A 7,699-nucleotide genomic window follows, 5' to 3' on the forward strand; every position below is an offset into this window, starting at 1 on the left:
ATGTCCCTTACATTGGTGGTCAGTGAGAAGAATGTCCTTTAGATTGGTGGTCAGTGGTAAGAATGTCCCTTACATTGGTGGTCAGTGAGAAGAATGTCCTTTAGATTGGTGGTCAGTGGTAAGAATGTCCCTTACATTGGTGGTCAGTGAGAAGAATGTCCTTTAGATTGGTGGTCAGTGGTAAGAATGTCCCTTACATTGGTGGTCAGTGAGAAGAATGTCCTTTAGATTGGTGGTCAGTGGTAAGAATGTCCCTTACATTGGTGGTCAGTGAGAAGAATGTCCTTTAGATTGGTGGTCAGTGGTAAGAATGTCCCTTACATTGGTGGTCAGTGAGAAGAATGTCCTTTAGATTGGTGGTCAGTGGTAAGAATGTCCCTTACATTGGTGGTCAGTGAGAAGAATGTCCTTTAGATTGGTGGTCAGTGGTAAGAATGTCCCTTACATTGGTGGTCAGTGAGAAGAATGTCCCTTACATTGGTGGTCAGTGGTTATTTATCTGGGAGGCACAAATTGCTGACTGACCAATAAACCCCTAGAAACCTCTAGAGGAACCCTAGTTGGGATAGGTTGGTCTCAACAAAAGAAATCATGAATTTTGATCGTTTTGGACTTTGAATTTTGCTTTCCCAAATTTGGAACACAATGTTATCTTTGGAATCTGAGCATCATTTAAAAAGAAATCATAAAGCAAAGAAGGTTTGTAGAGGGCTCACAAAGGTCTAATACAATCAAATACACAAACCATAACAGCATCAGCAAGAACAATAAATGAAATGAATTAAACTACCCTAAATACACCAAAATACCTCATTCTCTAAATAAAAAAAGGAGATTTAAATAGAAAATTCAAGTAAATTTGTCCTAATCAGTCACAAGTTTCCGGTTATCTATCTCATGTGATGTCAGATAACTTCTTCTTTCAGTTCTAGAGTTCTCAAAGCTCTGTTGCTGATACATGTTCCCAGCACATCATTGATTTCCCACCATTAATACATGTCAGGGTAATAGGACGTAGCCACAAGTTCTAGGGAGTCAAACGTTTTTAGCCTTCCAGAAACACTCTAGATATAATTCCGCTGCAAAGATCTAATCCTTCCACCGTGTGCTGCCAAAATGTGCATCAATGTGTTAAACGAAGTGCAGCGATGTTAAATAAAATTGGTTTGGCCTTATTATAAACCGTGTAAGGTCTGTTACTAATGTCTTAGAGGTGGAATTCATCAGATGGTATTGGGAAAGTGTCACAGTGCCACCCAGTGGCTGTGACTGGTATAGCGATAATTGACTGCATGGTTATTTAAAGGGTAACACCCCTTTAAAAAAATAAAAATTGAATATGAAAATGAATATATCATATATAATTGTCACACAAGCCATTTTGTAATTTAATGTTTTAAAAAGTACCTTTCTATTTAAAACTGCAGCCGCTGTAGTGTTCTAAATATACAAAATAATTCACTGTAATATGACAAACTGGAGGCGTCCCGTACACAGTGGGTGTCATGACACAGAAATTTCACTTCCTGCTTCTGTGATTGGCTGACTGATATACCCGGTACAATGACACATTTGTCTTCCCTTGTAATGGGAATTACATTTTTGGTGAGATACTCACTAAGGGTTCAGTACTAGTAAAGGGATGCCGACACTGCACCTTTCCTTTATTACAACACAGGAAGTCCACCAGCTGATTATAATGAACCCAGACCCTCCCATTCAGGGAATAGTTTGGAAAGGACATGCTGCAACAAACAGCTACCCCCCAATGTCCTGGTAACTGAAAGTAAAAGAAAATCTAAATCTTTGGGTGGTCACCAGAACAGGACTAAATGCAAAGTCTTCGACTGGGGACACTAGTTCTGGTGACCACCAGGGATTTCCCTCACCTTGGAAGGTTTCCTCTCATTTCCTGTTGTGGCTATCAGACAGGAAGTGAAGGAAAATCTCCCCAATTGGACACACATGATAAAAACGGCTGACAAGGGTTATAACCCTCCCTCTAAAACCAAAAAAGTTTCAGCCCTACTTTAACTTTGACTTGATCTCTTTCTAACCGAAAACTATACAGAGCCATACAGATCAGAGAGGTGATGGAGGTGCAGCTCATTCAGTGTCATTTGAGTTTCAGCTACTGGAAGTTTCCAGTTCATCAGTTTTACTTGTTAATTTTTTTCAATAACTTACCAGTATGTTCTCCAGTCCTCCTCCCGTTCTCTAGTTTATGGCCAGAGATTGCTTCAGTACAATATTGGTCACAGCTGAGAAGAGGCTGTGATCCTGATTTATAAATTGACCCCGTTATAATTCTTTATCTATTTGATGAATTCATTTTTTTAACCCTTTCGCTGTTGGATCCCATTTTGAACCTCAGGAAGTTGGACCATTTTTACAGTTCTTCACATACATATTACAGGTATGAATGATCAGGAAAGCAACCCACCACCACCCCACCCGGAGCCACAGTTTTTCTGAAACCACTGGACCTATAGAATTAAAGGAGCTGTAAAGTCCCAGCATCTCGTCTCCTGTTATGTAATAGGAATACATAGGAGAGTTGTTTCTGATAATACAATCAAAGCTTACTTGAAAAAAATCAATACGACCAGTCCAATAGAACAGTCCACTCCTCAGTGGTGAAAGTTTAAAAAACTTTTTAGTGAAAGAAAGAAAAAACTCCTTTCGTAAACCAATCCAGTTCAAATCAATGTGGCGATACTTAGTGCTTCTCCACGTGCTCAAAACAAAGGACCCCCAATGGGTATGCACTCACCACAGACGCTGACTGTATAAAAACAGCCAAAACATGTTTAGTAGGTCAAAGTAACTCCAAACGTCCTCCTTCCTACTACTACGGTTTTTTATTCAAAACTTGTTCATCCGCGACATTCAGCCATCATAAAGCAAAGTGAAATCCTCATAGTGTAGTATTTCAAATGTATTAATCCAGAAAAAAACAATAGACTCACATTTAAAACGGTGTCAGCTGTAAATGTAAGTTTACAATCTTCTAGCTGGATCTGGTTATTAGGAGCGGGATCGGATTTATGGAAAATCAGTAGAAATACAGATTTATTTTTCGTTTTTGAACATAGATACCCTTTAAGACAGTGGTTCTCAACCTTCATAGGGCCGGGACCCCTTGGTAACATTTGCCAAGTTGTGGTGACCCCCAAAGGGTAAAATTTAGGGATGACGCCGCTGCTACAGCAACATCTGGCGGCGTGGCGGGAGAACTGACACTGCTGCGCTAGGAGAGGGCTGAGGAGGACTCTCACCTAGCACAGCAGAAATCACACAGCGACCCCACAGGTTGAGAACCACTGGCGTACGCCGGTCAAAAAAAAACAAACCATAAGAATGTTTAATGGTACAAAATGTTTAATGGTGGTAGCAACATTAGCGATAAACTGTTTAAAATTAACTCCGTTACAAAAACTAGAGGCCATCACCTAAAATTGGTGGAAAAAAAATTCCAGCACAAGGGGCGAAGGGGGTTCTTCACAGTAAGATCAGTTAGGGTCTGGAACTCACTGCCACAGGCGGTGATTTCAGCAAATAATGTGGAATTGTTCAAGAAACTTTTGGACGATTTCTTAAGGGACCGTAATATACAGGGGTACAGGTACTCCTAGAATGAGATCCTAATAGGTTGGACTTGATGGACTAATGTCTTTATTCAACCTCAAATACTATGTAACTAAGAATGCATAGCTAGATTTCTATATTTCTATTGGCTATTTCACTTTGCAATAGCCAATAGCAAATTTTCTGTTGCACCCGCCCTTTGCTGCTGTCAATCACTAGAAGAGGACCTGATGGAGCCGCTATCTAATAGCGGGAGACTCCCGGGCGACCCCTGGCAAATCGTCATTCGACCCCCGATGGGGTCATGACCCACAGGTTGAGAACCGCTGCTTTAAAGAGATGTACTGTTAATTTCAGACTTTTGATGTAGTCGCACAAATGTTTATCATTTCACTAAAATCCTTACTAATACTCACAGACTCAATGTATGCCTAAAAATTCCTTATTACAGTAATAATACCTTTCATATTTCATTACTTTCATAATCTCTTCAGATTCATGTACCCAATTCTCTTCTAATTAGATTTTTCAAAACACATCTAACATTGCTCTTTTCAGCTGAAGTGCTTCACCTTTCTTTTTTATATCCTCACCCTTATATGTTTTGGTCGCCGATCCACAGAAAGGAAGTCCTTGAGCTGGAGAGAGTCCAGAGAAGGGCAACTAAACTAATTAAGGGGCTGGAGGACCAAAGCTATGAGACAAGGTTACTAAATTTAAACGTGTTCACGCTGGAAGTGAAGAGATTAAGCGGAGGCATGATTTTGTTGTACAAAATGTTTAGTGGTGATGGCAACATCAGCACTAAACTTTTTACTGCAAACTCCATAACAAAGACTAGAGGCCACCACCTAAAACTGGAGGAGAAAAGATTTAACCATAAGGGGCTTAGGGGCTTCTTCTTAGTTGGAGCGGTTAGGGTCTGGAACTCACTGCCACAAGCAGTGGTATCGGCTTAGTATTGAATCAATCAAAAAGTATTTCAATACCTTCCTCAGAGACTGTATCATACAGGGGTACAGGTAAAAAACTAGACCACACAGGGACTCGTGTACACACATACACAATCACACACAGACACACAATGGTTGAACTTGATGGACCTGCGTCTTTATTCAACTTCAAATACTATGTAACTATGTTTGCGCTATAAGAGAGCCAATGTGCTATCAAGATGCAACCTCTGTGGATTTGAAGCCCTAAGGAACAATGCAAGTACCAACATGCAATGTTATTTGTAATGCACACATCCGCTAGTAGGTTGTACCCCTTTATTTCCATTTTTCATTATTTACAGGGCTATTTACTTGAGGGTGAAGGGTTTGGAGAAGGCAGGAGAAGTGAACAATCTAGGACAACATAACTGATTTGGAACAATTCTCCCATTCAGCTCACTTTCCAGTTCAGCTATGTTGTCCTAGATTGTACACTTCTCCTGCCTTCTCCAAACTCTTCACCCTTAAGTGAATAGCCCCCAAAATGTTTACCTACAGAGGCCATTTTACAACAATACCCTCAATAATTAGACATGATTCTAACAAAATCATCTATCTCATGCTTGGCATTGTCTTTGTAGTTAATATGTTATTGTCATGTGTCATGTTTTCTATCTATTTGTGCACTTTATATATCTTTATCCCTATTTTATTATTCTTTCTTTACGGTAATAATAAATACAGATTGAACCTTACTTAGTAAGAGATATACAGTATATATAGCACCTGCAATGTACGCAGCACTTTAGTGCACATTCACATCAGTCCCTGCCCTCAAGGAGCTTACAATCTAAGATCCCTATCTCACATACACATACCATGACCAGTTTAGGCAGCAAGCCGTTCACCTTCCAGCATGTCTTTGGAGTGTGGGAAGAAACCAGAGTACTCAGAGGAAACCCACACAAGCACGGGGAGAACATGCAAACTCCTTGCAGATAGTGTCCTGACCGGGATTTGAAGTGGGGACCCCCAGTGCTGCAAGGCAGAAGTGCTAACCATGAAGCCACAGTCAGATAAAACTGTGTTATGGTAATTATAACAAATATGTATCAATTTAATATTTAAACATAAATGTAATATAAATGAAATATAATGTCAATTTAGTTCTAAAATGTAGTACACAAAACAGTAAAAATACCAGGGCAAGGTATGCAGAGTGTAAATAAGAAAAACCTTTTTCTGCTTTATTTGTTGAGCATTCTAATAAAAAAAATATGCCCCTGCAATAATTCCTATACCTCTACAGAGATCCCTCATTACCGTAATGAAGTAGGGGTGTAATGTATATCTGTGCACCCTAACTATGTCTATGTGTGCAGGTGCGTGTATTTATGGGCTTTTTACATTTTCTTTTATTATTATTATTGTTATTATATTATTATTATTATTATTATTATTATTTTATAACTTGTTACTTTCTGTTCCTTTCTTAGCTCTAACGTAGAACTGTGCTATTGGAAAATGTAGTTGTGGCGCCACCTGCTGATGAAATATGATATTGCAGTGGGGACATAAAACCTCGGCATCATTGTCTTATCTCACCGACTGGTCCCCAAATGAAGGAACAGTAGGATGGAAGTCTGGGAGAGGCTGGACCTAAGTTATAGAGGGTCCAATTAAACATATGCATGACATTCTTCTATCCCCTACTATACATTAGAACCTTGGTTCTCAACTGGTGGGTCGTGACCCAAAAGTGGGCCGCAACCCCTTGTTCAGTGGGCCACCGCATGAGGTGAGAGGCTCCTCAGCCCCCCCCCCCCTAGCGCAGCACCGTCAGTTCTCACGCCAAGCAGCCATTCAAAATAAGCTGTCCGGTGTCAAGTGTCAGACTGAGGTGGGGTGGGATGGGGCTTTGGCCGTGAGGGAGCTCCATCCATACATGCATTGTTTACAGCTCCCTCAAGTCCTGAGTGTGTGAGATTGTGTCTGTAGTTGTGTGTCTATCAGTGTTTTTGAGGGCCCATTCACACAAGTACAGTGAGTTAATCACACAGTCCCGTGCATTTTACGCACTGTACCACGCAAAATCACACATTCTTGTATGGTAGGTGTTTCACATTGCCATTCATTTGTGTGGCACCCCACACACACCTCCCACACACAGTTTGATCGCCCGCACCGGAACGCGCGGTACTGCAGTGACGTGTTTCAAAGAGGTGCAACTTGGATCATAACTTAATAACCAGGGACAAATGTGGGTCCTGAGATTACACAGGTTGAGAACCACTGCATTAGACCATAGTCATACCTGGAAACATTGTTAAATTTAGCCTAAGCCGGCTGTCTCGGGATTCAGTATGTTCAGACACTGATGTGGAACAAGCATGCAGATCAGGAACAATCAGGTTACCTACAATGTACAATTGATTAAGCATAAGTGTGCTGCGAGTAGGCCAGTGGCGCTGCGCAATTTGTGTACCAGGGATGTGCAGTCACTGTGTGCGTGTACCAGGGCCCTGTGCATGGCATAAATATATATATTGGCACTTTGTGTGTACCAGGGCTCTGTGCATTGCATAGATATATGGGCACTGTGTGTAAGAGGCTGTGTGTATGGCATATATATATGGGCACTCTGTGTGTACCAGGCTCTGTGCATTGCATAGATTTATGGGCACTGTGTGTGTACCAGGGCTGTGTGAATGGCATATACACTGAGTGGCCAGAGTATTATGACCACCTGACGTTTGGAGGCAAATCAGCTATAATTAGGCGCTGAAGTTGCTAGAGGGCCAGACCATTATAAATAGGGAAGCAGGTTGTTTACCACGACAGTAGAAGTGATTTTATTCTGAAGATACGGGTAAACAACGCGATTTAACAGCCTTTGAAAGTGGGATGATTGTTGGCGCTCGGAGCCATGGAGCGAGTATCAGCAAAACAGCCGAATTCGTTAAATGTTCAAGAGCAGCTGTTGTTAAAGTGTTTAAAGACCGGACTGTGAGCCGGAAATCTGGGTCTGAACGTGCAAATTGTGGCCGTCAGCGACTAGTCAATGTTAGGGCAGAACGGAGAGTGGCAAGACTGGTACAAGACAACAGAAGGGCAACAGTGCATCAAATGGCTGCAGATCTTAATCAGGGATCCTCTCAAATGATCTCTGAACGCAC

Source organism: Nanorana parkeri, unplaced genomic scaffold (assembly GCF_000935625.1).
Source record: "Nanorana parkeri isolate BGI_ZX_2015 unplaced genomic scaffold, ASM93562v1 scaffold15, whole genome shotgun sequence".
NCBI classification, from domain to species: domain Eukaryota; kingdom Metazoa; phylum Chordata; class Amphibia; order Anura; family Dicroglossidae; genus Nanorana; species Nanorana parkeri.